This window comes from Pelodiscus sinensis, chromosome 2 (genome assembly GCF_052426305.1).
Source record: "Pelodiscus sinensis isolate ZL-2025 chromosome 2, ASM5242630v1, whole genome shotgun sequence".
NCBI classification, from domain to species: Eukaryota; Metazoa; Chordata; order Testudines; family Trionychidae; genus Pelodiscus; species Pelodiscus sinensis.
The window spans coordinates 13486832-13502613 of record NC_143053.1 but is presented as its reverse complement, the minus strand read 5'-3'; the positions used below and the strand labels follow the sequence as shown (position 1 = coordinate 13502613).

The 15782-nt window shown below is 41.4% G+C and overlaps 1 protein-coding gene across 3 annotated transcripts in view; it reads left to right on the top strand.

Annotated features, from left to right (window-relative positions):
• The window catches only part of KHDRBS3 (KH RNA binding domain containing, signal transduction associated 3), a 314537-nt gene that overhangs the window by 100626 nt on the left and 198129 nt on the right, over positions 1 to 15782 (top strand). The window lies entirely within an intron of this gene.

Sequence of the window (15782 nt, the reverse complement as noted above, 5' to 3'; positions counted from 1 at the left end):
TTTTGAGTCCAGTTTTTTTATGTTGCTACTATGAAGTATTGCTTTGGGATTATTGGGCATACTTGTGTCAGTGAGTTGGTGTTGTGAACAATCCATAGGTCAGTTACGCAGTCATAGTAAGAATAGATTCAACTGTATGTGTAACATGTATCTCAAAATAGTCCAGGTTTTTTCACACACAGGTCTCTTGTTGAGACTATTTTGCTGTCCAGTATAGCAGCAAAACTAAATAAATGTATGTTTGTTCTTTGAAGTTGTCTACAAACAAACTTTCCCATGGGAAGTCATGTAAACACTTGTAAGGTCAGATATTGACAGTGGCACTTAAAATTGATTTTATGCTAAATTTATAGCAGCCTAGAGGAGAATTTTATGCAATCTGCAGTGATTGAAAAATGACGCTTAGAAATCAAAGTCAATTAGCAACCATAAATTGAAGAAAACTATTTCTGAAAATACTAGTCTATTTCAAATGTCTATTGCCTGAATATTAAATATAGTATACATTCTGCAGTGTGTTCAACTAACTCTGTGAATGGTAAACTGCTGTATGATGAGTGGAGATATTATGAACACTTGTTAGAAAATTTATGAATAGAAATATTTCAGACTTATTACCAAATCAGTTCCCTTCCTCTTGATTCTACTTCTTGAAAGTATGTATCTTTACCTCATTGGTAAAATGATCGGAAGGTTATACCCGTATTTGCTTTACTACATTTATTGATGATATCCAAGTTTTACAAGTGGTTTAAGACTGGCGTGGCTTGTTGATTTGTGGTGTGCTAGAAACTTCTCTCCTTAAATTCTGTCATGCCTTAAAACTCTGTCTTATCGTTGACAAGGCACATGCACATAACCCATGCTACTTGCATTTCACAACTTGAATATGTAGCTTGATTCTCTTAAACAGCAGAAGGTCTTAAAGTGTGAAACTCCTGACAATCTTAGCTGATAGCAAGTTTTTACAAAAAATTCCATCAACTCGACGCATAATATTTGCAAAGGGATATCTTGGTGTAAATCAAGCTTTCTGCTACTAGGAGAACTTGCACTATGAAAGTACATCTAATTTACAGCAAAATACTTGTCCTCAAAACATGACAATTACTCAGTTCTCAATTCTGAGGCTATAAAATCTGAAAGATGTTTTAGGTGCTTGTGTGTGGATACCTGATCTTTTCCGGGAAGTTATAAGGATATTTAACATACTTACCTGTGTGCTTGAAGCAAATCATAAGGATTTTATTGATCCGGGTCCCATCTATTTCTAATTTCCTGGTACGGTAGTTTTGTATGTAGTTAGTAATCTTGTATTGAGATACTTGGCTTAGATTTAACTTCTGTGCTGTTAAGTCACACAAACAGATGATTCTTCCATTTATGTTTGACTCTAAGAAACTAGCACAAACTGCCAACTTACTGCTCCAATTTAAAATGCAGGTTTTGTTACCTTAATTACTTAATATTACCTGAGTTGATGGCTGGCCTCCGTTATCTAATCTAGTGTTTAGTCAGCAGCTGCTCCAAAAAACGATGGAATGGGTAGGTGATCATCTCCTCTTAAATACAAAAACATCCCATTATTAATTAGTGACTTCAGAGGCTAATAGCTCTAACCTATTCTCAATTATAATGGGCTATGATCTTTTTGGTAAAACTATAAAAAAAAAAAAGTTGTATTCTGTAACATTTTTTTTCTTGTCTACCTGGGCTGTAACTCTAGCAGTTTGTACTCACTCAGCTTTTCAATGTCCCTTACGATTCTTGAATAAGTAAAATCAAAATGGATCACTACTTGTTACTTGAAAGTTTTTACTGAAAGAAGCGCAATTCTTACACTTTTTCAGTGGCAAAATCAGAATTGATATTTAGATTGCAAAAAACACATGCACATCAAAGGCTGTAACCAGTCTAATTATTGCCATTGCTTTTTGTCAGTTGGCAAAGATAGTGGAGTTTATCATAAGACAACACACAGTGGAAAGATGAACATTATTTTGATGAATAATTGACTTAAGAATTTCTTGAGACTGAACAGAATCAGTATTGGAAACAGCGCAATATTCAGTACATGAAGAGCACAGTGACTTTCACACATGTCTTGTCATATTCCCTCTTTGATTCAAGAGGGAAACAAAGCTGCCCTGTGTTCAGATATTCAATGTCAGTTAACGTGTATTTCCATGCGGAGACTAGTGTACTGAGATCCTTTTAATAGCAGACAAAATCATAAGACATACAAGTGTTCTTTCTTGGTCTATAGGTTAAACTACAGCACTCTAAGCTACAGACAGGAATGAACATTCAGCTGGGGAGAAAAGACTTTCCTTTACCAGATAGTAGTGACCTTTTTCTGTGCAGTACTTAAGAACTAATGTTTGCTTGGCAAAAAGTGTTTGCTGGCATGAGCATACTGATGGAACTAAAATAAGCATCTACATATTTGCTGCCTGCCTGTATATTCATTAACTGAATTGCTTGCTACTTTCAACTGCTACAAAACAGTAATCTTCTCAATTGTGCCCTCCCTGCCAGCCTCCTCTTTACCAGAATTTTCACAAATGGAGAGGCGGTTATTGCTGACATCTCTTTTTTGTGTGTTTGTTTTTTTTTTTTTAAAAGTATTGAAGCAATTCACTGCTGCTTAAATATGGTAGAACAGTGGGGGTCCTCAAAGCGGTAATGACAATGTATTGTCACAGGTCTAGTCTGAATCAAACATTTTAGTTTTCTACCTGACTAAAACATTAGTTTTCTTACAATAAATAAGCTTTCTAAAAACTTAATGTTTGTGACTGACACATAGGTGAACCTTTCATATAGGTAAAAAACTGAGTGGTGAAAGTTCCTGCATGTTAAACATTTTAGCCAGTTCTAATGTGTAGCTCATATTTGACGGAAATTCCTCTGCCTTTTCCTCATGGAGGTTTAATGACCTGAGGAATAATCAAGGTGGTGGACTCACTCCTTCCCCTCCCCCTACCTAAGCGGATGTAACTCAGTTATGCATCTTTCTATGCAGTCTGAAAAGATTGGAAAGTTGAGACGTATTTTTAAAGTGAAGTTGGGGCAAGAGGCAGAAACCTCAAGGTGATTCCTAGAAGTTAAGGTGTTGGATACAGCTTTCATCTTAACTATTGCCATAAGGGTAATCACATGGAGGGAACATTTTGTAAGACTTCTGTTGCATAAGTGACTTGTTAGTCATTGTATTAAGTTGTCAACATGAAAAGTTTTAATAAGCAATTGTTACTGCTGTCATCTTCTGCTCAGTTTGCATGTGTGGTAAATAGAAGATGTAAGTTCCTCCTGGCCAGAGTGTAACTTTTGAGGCAAAGTAATGCACTTCACAATGAGAAGATGGCTTGCAATTTTGAGGTGAGGGCAAACTTTCATAGGATTTACAGCTGAGTTTATCAGGTTTTGGCATCTTAAATTGGCTTTTAGAAATATTTTCTTGAAGTTGCCCCATTTGAATCTACTGTAGTGCATTTGACATTAGGCTGCCTTATTTCTACCACTAGACATGTCACTGCTTTTAAGACTTCAACTACTCTTTCATGGTATACGGTTCAGTTCCCTTCTATCAAGGAGGGCTTTGTGAATGTAAATACATAGGGGCTACGTCTAGACTGGCCCCTTCTCCGGAAGAGGCATGCAAAGCAGGCAAGTCAGAATAGGGAAATCCGCGGGGGATTTAAATATCCCCCGCGGGATTTAAATAAACATGGCTGCTGCTTTTTTCCAGCTTGGGGAAAAGCTGGAAAAGAGCGTCTAGACTGGCGCAATCCTCCGGAATAAAGCCCTTTTCCGGAGGATCTCTTATTCTCTCCCCCCCCCCCCCCCCCCCCCGGCCAGTAAAACTGGGTTTTGAATAGCTATGTGAAACTTCTGAACCTCAAATATTAAACTTGAGGACTCGTCTTTCCATTAGCCTTGTTCTTAAAGGTATAGGAGTAAATTTTATGTAGCAAATGATTTACAGCATCCCTGTAAACTGAGTTTAAGATCATCCACATTATGCTTCATGTTTGATTCCTCCATTCTGACTCTTCAGCCTGTGACCACTTGCCAGTCACATCTAGCCTAAGTCTCAGGAGGAAGCTGTGTTAGTCTATAACTGGGGGGTGGAGGAATGGTCCTGTAGCACCTTAGACTAACAAAATGTAGATTGATATCATGAGTATTTCTGGTCACAACCCACTTCAGATGAATAGAGCAAGGAGTCCAGAGTTAAACAAATCAGAAAGATGAGGTGGGGGGAAGCAAGGAAAAATAACTTGTCAATTAGTGTCTGGGCTAAATGAGGCTATTAAAGTGGGCTGTCAGTGCTTGGTACTTAACTTTTTTGATGTAATTAGGGTGTCAAATGTAGCCACCCGTCCAGGTCAGGTCTCTGTTCAGACCTTGATTAAAGGTGTCAAATTTGCAGATGAAGGCATCCAGTCTAAACTGACTTCTAATTGACTTGGACACTTCGACAGTCAGAGTGATCTGATTGATATGGTTTGTCACTTCCCACCCTCATTGTCATGCAATGAGACTCAAACTAAAACTGTGTTCTTCTGAGCACTTCACCAGAAAAGTCAGTAAGAAGGTCAGAGCACCAGTTGCGTGCTCTCCTGGTGTGACACTGACTAAACTTGCACATATTTCTAAATTCTGTGAGTATTCTTCCATGCCCTCAATCATCTTGACTTAAGGTGATTAAAATAACCCCTCTTGTCTCCTCTGTATGGCAGTTAGGTATCAAGGTTGGATTAAAGAAGCACCTTTTGTAAAACATCAGTATGGCTATTCTTGAGGTCCATCTAGCCCAGTAACCTATCTTCTGACACTGGCCAATGCCAGATGCCTCAGAGGGTGTGAACAGAACAGGGAAGGAACAGGGACCCCTCTCCTCAGTTGTCAGAGGCTGGAAATTGACATTCTTAATCATTCTGGATAAAACTCATTGATGGACCTGACCTCCATGAATTTAACAGGGCTCAAACGAACTAGATGTTGTGGAGACGAGGACTTTCTCTGGCAAGGAGTTTGCAAGTTGACTGAGGTGCATGAACAAAACTTTCTTTGGACACCCCCCTCGACCCCAGTTCTTATGCTGTGGGAACAAGTACATACCTTTTCCTTATTCACTCTTCCACACCAGTCATGATTCTATAGAACTCTGATATCCCCCAAGTTTCCACTTTTTTCCCCTAAGATGAAGAGTCCTAGTCTTTTAATCACTTGTCCTATGGCACCCATTCCAAACACATAATCATTTGTTGTCCTTCATAGATATTTTAGCATTGGAAAAAGTTCAGTCTTGATCAGTTGACCACATCTTCATGCATTGTTCAAGATGTCGGTGCACCATCTATTGATGAGCAATAAGATATTCTATCTTATTTTCATCCCTCTTTTTAACAATTCCCAACATGGTTTGCTTTGACCACTGAACAGTGTGGATGTTTCTAGAGTACTATCCACAATGACTCCAATATCCCTCCTGAGTAGTTATAGCTAAACTGGTCCCTATTTTGTATGTATAGTTGGGATCACTTTTTCCAGTGTGCATTCCTTTGCATTTATCAGCACTAAATTTAACTTGTAATTTGGTTGCCCAATCACTTTTGTGAGGTCTTTTTGAAGCACTTCAGCCTGCTTTGGTCTTCATATCTTGAGCAGTTCAGTATCATCTGTGGATTTTGCCACTTCACTTTTTACCCCTGTGTCCAGATCACTTATTGGGACCAATCCTATTCAACCTATTTATATAGACCCTTGGGGAATGCTGTTAGCTAACTCCCCATTCTGAACACTTACCACTTATTCCTACCCTTGTTTCCTGTCTCTTATTCAGTTATCAATCCATGAGAGGACCTTTCTCTTCTTTGTCACTGGATGCCAGGCAGCACATAGAAGCTGTAGAGCAATTAAAAAACCTAACAGTACAGGCTGGACCTCCCCTGGTCCAACATCTTTGGGACCTGACAAGTCCTGGACAAGGGAGATTTCCAGACTGGTGAGGGAGGGAATGGGGGGCACTAGCATCTCTTCTGGGTTTGTCTTCCCAGCCATTAGGGCCCCCCCAGCCTCCTGGCCTCATAAGCTGGAGCAGCCCTGCTTGAGCTCACAGCAACCCCACTGGAGCTCTGGGCTCTGGTGTGCCTCCCTCTCCTGTGTCCTACTGTCCTGCTATGCCAGCAACCTCTGCTGCTGGGGCTCTCTAGTCCTGCAACATCTCTGCTCATGATGGACCAGAGTGTCCAGGACCACAGATTCAACCTGTACAAATAAAAAGCTCATGATGAATAGACTACCTGTGAGAACTCAAGGTAGTTATGAATGAGGAATCATTAAAGTGGGGTTTCAAGTGGAGTACATAAGCCAGAAATATAAAATCATTCCTTTATAAAACTTGGATGATACAGGGACTGGAGCCATAAATGAGAAGGCACTTGTATAGAGGAATTAGTCTCAACTTCTTTGTACCCTTTTTGTCCGCAGTTTGATACCAAAATTCAAGTTAACTATTTAAATATACATCTCTCTAAATATTACAGTAGTGTGCTGATTGAGATGGTTAGTGATGCATTGTAACAAGTAAGCAAAACTGCAATTGTAGTTGGTGTTTACAATGCAGTGTGCACATTTAATTGTAGTAACATACAGATGGCGGCAATTTTTTGTAGAACACTATACAAGCTTAACACATCTAATACCCAGTGCCCTATGAGGACCTAAAATACCTGGCGAAATCAGTTGAACTAGTTACTTTTGACAGCAATGAATCTCTCCCTCCCCCAAAGCTTCTTGTGCCTCCCAATATCAGTGGTTTAAGAAGCTCTGATACAGAGGGATCTGGATTGCTGATCTGTGTCCACTCAAACAAAAAATGTATTGTAATACAGCCAAGTACAAAATTATAAATCTAGGAACGGGGAAGGTAGTTAAATATCAGACTAGGGAATTGAATCTGGGAAAGCAGTGACTTGGGGTGGCATCAATATGCTCTCTGGATGAATAAACAGAGGGAGAAAGAATAGGGAGGTAACCTTTATCTCATGGCATTGGTTGGGTGAGAAAGTATTGGAATGCTGTCAGGTTATAGTTGCCACACTTTGATGGCCATTGGAAAAATTAGAGTGGGCAGAAGAGAGCCACAGGCCTGATTTATAGCCTGAAGAAAATGCCTTGTGGTGAGATTTTAAAAGCTCAGTCTTTAATTTCTAAAATATAGATGACTGACTCACGGGTGTAAGTACCTTCAACTAGAAAATGCCAGAGTCTATCTAGCAGAGAAAGATAACAGTCATGGTCTGGAAAATGAAGCCAAACTAATTCAAACTTGAAATAAGGCACAGTTGTAACGGTTAAGGTGATCATGAGTTTGGCACAAACTACCAAGGGAAATGGTAGATGCTCTAAATCAAGGATGCCTTTCTAGATTTTTATGCTTTATTGGGCTCCGTAACCAAGTGTAGTTACCCTTGCAAGCAGGGGAAACAATGTCTGAACTCTATCTCACAGGCATATATGGTTCCTGAGCAAAGGAGGCCATGAAGACTGGAGTGGGAAGGGGAGAAGGAAGGAAGCTGGTACCCCAGGTACTGTTAGCCTCTTAAGTTACAATCTCAGTGTTTCTATCCTTTGCTAGTCTCTCTCTTTTTTTTCAGCTGCTGTCTTTCATCAATTACTTTTGTCAAGTTTAAAATTAATACCAAATTGGGAAATAAGTGGTGCTTCACATATACTTGCTGCTTTATCATTAGCTGATTTCCATTGCTTGCATTTGATGACTTTATCAGGTTTTCAGCTTCAGCTAGCAACTCACCAGGGGTGAAGCTACAGGGCAGCAAACAAATGCCAGTCTAACATTAGTGGCTGGTAAATCTTTTGCACTCTAAGGATATAGGAAGGATTTGATACATCTCTTGGAAGCTCTTTCTTGGCTCTCCTTATAAAGCAATTCCACATAAATGTTCAGCTAAACTTGTCAAAACAGTGTGCATTAACATGAAGTATCAATTTTCTTTTGCATTTTATTTATATATATTATATATATAACTTCCCCTGGGGTGGTATTTGGCACCAGTATAGAATTTAAACCAATGCTAAGCTGATACCTAGGATTCAAGATGGGATGGTGTTTTTGTTTAACTCAGTTTCTCTTGTGCTCTCTTACTTAGGAGATGAATCTCCTAACAGGACTTAAAACGTTCATAAACATCTAATCCTACAGTGTCTGCACTGTTTAACCACTCATTGTAAAACTTCAGTGTAGCTCCAAGGATAAATCAACCTGGCTGTATCAAGGGCAGAACAGTATGTAATGTCAACAATGAGATGGTTTTTCTAGGACAACTTGGTCCCAAGTGAAGTTTCTCAGAGCTAGTAGTGTTGGCCTAAATATAAAAAGGAATAGTCCATGTGGCACCTTAAACTAACAAACATATAGTATCATGAGCTTTCATGGATTGACTCATTTCTCCAGATGAGTTGGAGTGGAAATAACAGGGTCAACAACAAAAATGCTTCATTTGTAGGACCCACAATAACGAAACCAGTTAAATGATCTGGATGTATCCCATTCATAGTTTGTGTGAGTGCAGATGTCTAACACGGGAAACTTTGGCTTTGTAGTGCATTAACCAGTTAATGTGTCTCCAAGCCCAGAGTAGCTGTCAAACTTGTAAACAAATTCCAGTTTTGCCATCTTTCTCTAGTGAAATTCCATTATAGAAGAATGACAATTATCTTTTTTTTTTTTTTAAATCCATGTTTGGGTGTCCAGGCAGGTCAAAATGTTACCCCACAAGTTTGTCACTTTTTTCAAAAGACTGTCTGGTTTGGCCACTATATACCTGTCAGAGGGGCATTGCTGGCACTTGATCGCCTAAATATTTTGAGGCTGTGCAGTTTTGAGCCTCTGACCTTGTGTGGTTAGGCTTTGTGATATAAGGGAAGGATTTATTACAGGCAACCCCACCACCCTGAAGGTGAGGATTGGTCTGTCTTCAAGGCCTGAGTGAGAAGGGTTGTTCTCGGGATAGGAAGTAGAATACCTGTGTGTGGGCAAGGCATTGTCTTCCCAAACTGCCAGCCTGGCCTCACCCATACTCTGTCCCAAGAATACCTACAGTAGGCATTTTGAGGGCAGAGTGCTGCTGCCTCCAAGCACCTGCCTTCCCTGTAGTGCTCCAGGGAAGCCGGAGCTACACACTGTCTGATGTAGTCTCCTCCTCTTCCCCCCCCCACCCCCCTTTCCCCTCCCTGGTACTCCAGGGCTGGGGAGGCTTGTCTACTGTGAGTGGCAGGCACTGGGATGGGGCAGGGGGGTTAGCTCTACCTTTACCCACTTACTATGTTTTGCCAGGAGTTGCAAGGTTTAACTTTTTGCATATCTAGTGATGACCAGTAGTGGTCTCTGTTCACTACTTAAACACCCACCAGGAGACTGCCTGAAAAATCATTTAAAGGTCTCTGGGATTGGTGCAAAAGCTGTTTTATCTTGGGGATTGGCTATAGACAATAGATCATGAGATTTGTTCTGGATGGAAGCTAGAGGCATGTAGGTAAGAATACTAGTCAGTAGGTTTCTGGTATGGGTGGTGGCTGACCATTTATTTGTACTGAAGTGTCAAGGAAGTAAATCGCTTTTGTGAACTGGTCCAGGCTGAGGTTGATGGGGCAGAGCGAAGGAAACTGAAATCAATGGTATACCTTCCTGTGGGTCCATGTCCTCAACATACCATAAGTAGAGGAAGGATAATAGGGGACAAGCTGAGGAAACATGGTTAGAGGTCTGATATAAAAATGGTGTCATATTGTGGGAAGTGAGGAAATAGTGACACAGCCAGATAAGTACCCAGAAATCAACTAATTGAAGACTGGCCCAACAAGAAAGATGCTTCTGTTGATGGTGGCATGTCTTTCAGTGCAGTTTAGGGATGTTAAAATTAGACTAATGAAGTAACTGAATAGTGGATGGAAGTCTAATCAACTCAGTTGAGAAAGGGCATTTCCACTTTGAAAAGTAGCACTAGACCAGTGGACGTATGCTAATCTTTTAAAGGTAGAAGTGCTGCTTGGTGTTCTGCCTCTGAAATGTACAAGAGCCCCTGCTGGGGCTCTTCCACATTTCAAATGTGGAACGCTGCTGCACCCATGCCCCTTCCCATAGAGCCGGGGGGGAGGGGGCAGCTTTGAAGTCAGTTCCGCCAGCACTCCATGCTGCTTCTTTGAGAGGCCGCAAGATTGGGGGGGGGGGGGGGGGGGGGGGAGAATTGACTAGTCAACTAGTTGCCTGCATCCCTAGTGCAGTCTGCTCCTGTTTATCTTGAGGGGACAGGTTCCCTACACTTGTGTGGTGTCATTCAGTATATATGAAGCATGGTGGCCAAAGAAAACATGGAGATGATCCCTCTTGTATTCAGGTTTGATGCTATGGGTAGCCATGTTCTGGGAAACACACTGGCTTATAACTGTCAGGTTGTGATCTAACATGTGTTTAAAGAGGGGATCACTTGCCCTGGTTTAATTTTATCAGTGTAGATGTTTGAGCCACCAATAAAAACCAGTTAAAATTCAAGCAATCAGATTACTACAAAAAAATCTGCTCTATGATTTGAGCCTCACTCAAGCTAGTTACCCTCAACTAGAAGAAACTTTTCTACATATAATTCATTACACGTGCTATGGTCAGATTTCAACTTGAAGCTAGGGCATGAAACTAAAACAAGAGCAGATGGGCCCCTTCAGAAAAATAGATTAAAGAGAATACTCTCCTGGCCAGCTACAGAGTTAATCCCTTGTCAAGAGGTATTGCCAATTGCTGGTGACTATCAGACTAGGATAGAAATGTATAATGAGCTATGACTCCAATGAAAAAATAACCTAGAACTTTCCTGCTTCATTCTCTTCAGTTTCTGACCAATTAGAGAGATGCAGTCTACTTAAAAGCTATTTTATTAAAAATTATTTGCATCTCAAATGCTTGGCACATCAGTTTTCACAGCATGAACTCTGAGATTCCCTTCTTTGAGTTGTCATTAGTACGTTCCTTTTTAAAATGGAATATCTGCCAAAATAGACATATTTGGCTCTGCATCTTTTGGGGAATCTTTACATTCCTTGTCCTATTTCTAGTCAGGGAGTGGCTATTAAATACTGGCAGAAATACCAGAATGGTACTTCCTGAAGCATGTTTTAGAAGTAATGTTGGATAACCCTAATCTGTGCTGCTTTGAGTTAGCATAGCATTGATTGTTGAGTTTGTTTTCAGTGGGCATATCAGGGTATGTCTACACAAAGTGATTTCAAAATAACTTGACTAGCATCTACACAAACTGCTACTGCGTTCTTGCCATGAGGACTGTGTAAATGTCCTGAACAGCTTCAGGCTTAGAACAGAATAAAATACTATCTGTTCTATCTAAAGGAATCATTTGGACTACCACTAAGACTTTAGCTTTTTGCTTCAAGAATTCACTGTAGGTGTGTAACTCGCAGCTTGAGGGTATGGTGTATACCATCTGACAATGAGACCACATTCAGAGAATGTCTGCTCTACTGCCTTAGCTAATTGCCAGCTGGCTCTCAGCTCATGCAGTAGAGGCTCATGTATGACACTCCAGAGGTTCCAGATCAGTCTGCCTGTCTGCATTACAGGTGTTCCAATCCAGGTATCATTGCACCCCTCTTCCTTAAATTGGAATACGACAGCATACCCATACCAATTGTACCGGCACAGTCCCTGCCTCATGCACCACTGGGCCATTAGTTCTTGGGTCATACATACAACACTGCAGTTCCAGGAGATGTAGCCCTGTTAAGCTGTGGCTTAGTCATAAGTAAATAGCTTTTTTAATTGGTGTTGACAGTACTGTGTCTTAGCATCTCTGATGCTTGGAGCACTTCCTTCAGTCTTCAAGGTGGCTGCTGCTGGCCCTGACTGCTCTAGTACAGAGGCTAATGGCTCAGTTTCCTGTGTCTATCTGTAACTCCTTAAGGTAGCACCAACTGCTCCTGCCTCAGCATTGCAGACTACTGCCCAGCACCACTGTGCCCACACTAGCAATGCAGACACGCTTTGCACCTCCAGTCATTACATCCTCTGGAACCAATACCACCAGCACCTTGCCACTGGTTACACCATATGGGTCTGTTCTCATTCACTTCCCAGTCTATTATCTAGCTGCCTTTCCAAGACCTTTAGTATGTTCCCCAGTTCTACCATAATTGTCCAGCAATGAGACAGAAAGGGTGTTTGTCCGTCACCATTCTTCTGCCAGAACACCTGTTGCCATAGGGCCACCTATATCTATCCTCACATGACCATGACATGCCTCCCTGGTATGAACACCAGTGGATGGGATTACTATTGCCTTACCCAGATTACTGGCTGTATTGGAGCCCATAGGGTCATACCGATAATAGCATAGTAACAACCTAGCCAATTCAACAAGTGGCCAATCCACTTCCAGACAGAGGTCATACGTAAGGACTGCATTGGAGAACAGACACTGCCCTTGACACCTCACAACCCAACAGTAATCTTCCTGTCTGCCAAATGAGGCCATTATGTCTTCACCATAAACCAGTGAACAACTGTTGCTGAATTTCAAGACCAGTTTAAAAGAGATGTAATAGTGGAGCCAGTTAAATGATTAACAAATAAGCAGATGCATGTAGCTAGTGTTAACTAATAAGCAACTTCACCCTCTTGCTATTGATTTGCATTCCAAGTATTTTTGGAGCTGGCAGCCAGGTATGCTGGTAGCTACCCCACTGCAGCTCTGCAAATCTTGTGTGCTTCCAAGTTGACAAGAGGAGTAGCCTACATATTGTCAAGGGTGTTTGAGTGAATAGTAGTACCCTTCTGACCATGGACCTTAAGTGTCACCAATATGTCTGAGGCATTTCTGCTGTAAACCTGCAGTGAAACATCTACTCCAGTCCAAAAAAGGACATGGACAGTTGACTTGATCATTTGAAACTCCATTTCGAGGAGGTGCTTTCACATAGGAAACAATGGAATTACTTTGACATGAGACTCTAAATAGGGCCTGAGGGTTTCTCCATCTTTGTGTTCATTCCGGCTCATTGCTTTGAACAAAGGGCCTGGAAGTATTGATTGACCTGTTCTAAGAAAGGATGTATTCCAGAAATTTGTAAGGTAGTAGAGATGGCATTAACTAAGAGCCTGCACCGGTACTGTTGTGACTGGTGTATGTAATATAATTTAACTATTCAACTTTTTTCTCTTTCTAAAGATCAACAGGGTTATTCTAAAGAATTGGCACATCATGATCTTTTGGGCAAGATCTAAGGCATAAATTGACTTGGCAATGTGGCTGGTTCTTTAGGATCAGAAGAACCTGATTAGATTTGGTGAGACAGGTTTTCATAACCTCTCCTCCTGTGTATTGTTTAGGGAGGTTAAACCCTAGGCAAACCTAAGGTTTGAGATTTTAATGAGTTCCTAGACAAATGGGATCCCAGGCTGGGAATTGCACCCACAGAAGCAGCTCCTGGCTATGGCATGCCATCTGTGGGGCTGGAGCAGCCTCATGCTATGGCAGGCAAGGAGCCACCCCAGGCCATACTGGTAATCAGGTAACTCTTCCCATCCTTAGTATGGTGTCATAAGCAGGGCTACACAGGAAAAGCTGGAGTGTCTAAAGTGCAGCTTCTGTAAGTTCTTGCTGGCCAGTGTGGCAGCCAGTGTTACTGGACTGGTTTGGTATACCTTCATGTTGGACTTCACCCTCATCTTGGGCTGTAAAGTAGCTGTGTCTTAAGCAATTTTTGCTGATTTGACCCCCTCAGTGGTGGTCCCAGAACTGTCCTATTACACATGGATCTTGCAAAACAGTAGTGTCACAATTTCACCAAACTATAAAAGGGATGACCACAAATACCATATTCCCTCCCCTCTGAATTTTTATTTTTTATTTATGTACTTAGTGGTAGAGGTGGCCCACCAAAGGGGCAAACAGCATTTTCCTTACCCAGCAAGACACAGATGACCTCGGGCAACAATCTTTCAAAGTTTAGATACCTTCCAGCCTTGAACTCAGCATGTCAAACTGCAGCATTACTGGCCAAATATAATCACAAGAATTCTAGCAGACTTGTAGTCTTTAATAGACATCTCACAGCATACATTTGAATCCCTGACTTCCATAAGTGAAATATCACCTACTGCAGGGAAAAGGTTAGAACTAGTCACGTGGAGGGCATTGTGGTTTACATCTTTCACATTCGCACATGAAATAAACACAGATAACATCTCCTTCAAAATCTGTTCTGCAACCAGAACCCATGAGGTAAATAGTACATAAGGCAAAGGATTCACAAGTCACATGATGCTCCCTTGCCAGGCATGTGTATGGCTGGAAAGAAACCCTTCTTACATGTAGAACAACTGAGAAGTAAAGACCAAAACAACACCCTCCACCACCTGTGGTGTCTCCGCCTCCTTACTCCAACACATTTGGAGTTTGACTGGAAGACTCATCAGTTGCAGTACCTACTACAACTCACTCTTCAGAGCAGGGATGTTAAAATGCATGCATTATGGTAAACATGTAACCCCTCTATCAAATGCAGTAGCACGGGGGAAGAAGTAGGTGAGCTAGTGGCTGTGGGGAGCAGTCTGTCCTATGTTGATAGAGGCAGCAGGGCTGGGGACTACAATGTGACTGAAGGTTAACCAATGAGCCTGGGCTAATAATACAGCATGCTTGCTCCCTTTGTACATCAACTGGGTCCTGGAAGTCATCTGATCAGACCCATTTTGTATCTAAGCAGGAATCTGCATCCATTTCCACAAAAATCAGCCGCAGATATCCACATCCACAGGTGCAGATGCAGATTTTTCAGAGCGCTCATCATTGGCTATACCGCTCCTCTTTACCCCTAGCATGGCTCTCAAACATGTGCAAATCAAACACAGGAGGAAATTAACAATACCCCCCACAAGATCAAGGACAACCTGTGCTCCAGGACCCCTACACCTGATTGCAAAAGATGCCTTCCTTTTGATGTGGGGAACATGTGAAATACTGTATAATTTAGAGGTATGGCCTAATTTATTTATTTATAAAACCTAATCTGCACATATGGAGGAGGCCTATTCTGCCATTCGTATAAAACCAACAAGTGAGAATAACCTATGAGTAATGACTTAAAACATTACTATATAAACAGTCAAGGAGGAGCACTGAGGTTACCAAATGCTGGAGTCTATTGGACACAACATCCATATTTCAGCTGTATACTTACCTGGGTGCCAGAACACCCTAGCTGAGCTCATCATGCTAGCTTTTTCTCAGGCCTACAGATTGGAAGTGAGCAACCTGACAGCTCAACACTTACTTCCAGCCATGGGATCACCCATGCATAGACCTTTTTGCCACGGCCCTTGACATCCAATATCTTGCTCCAGAGGAGGGCTGGGGAAATGCTTTTGTGGGAGACACATTCCTAAGTACTATATAGATCTTGCTATACATATTTCCACCAAGGAAACCACTGGTCCTCAGGAGTATACAGAAAATTAAGAATTGACAGCCAGGCTTATTCTAATAGCCCCCATGTAGCCAAGACAACCTAATTATCCCTTCATGACATACCTGTCAACATTCCCACAGTCACATGTCTTTCACTCAGATCTACTGACACAATGGGAGGGACAGATACAGCACCAACATACAGATCCTGGTTTTATATAGAGATATATCTATCTCATAGAAGTGGAAGGGACCTTGAGAGGTCATTGAGTCCAG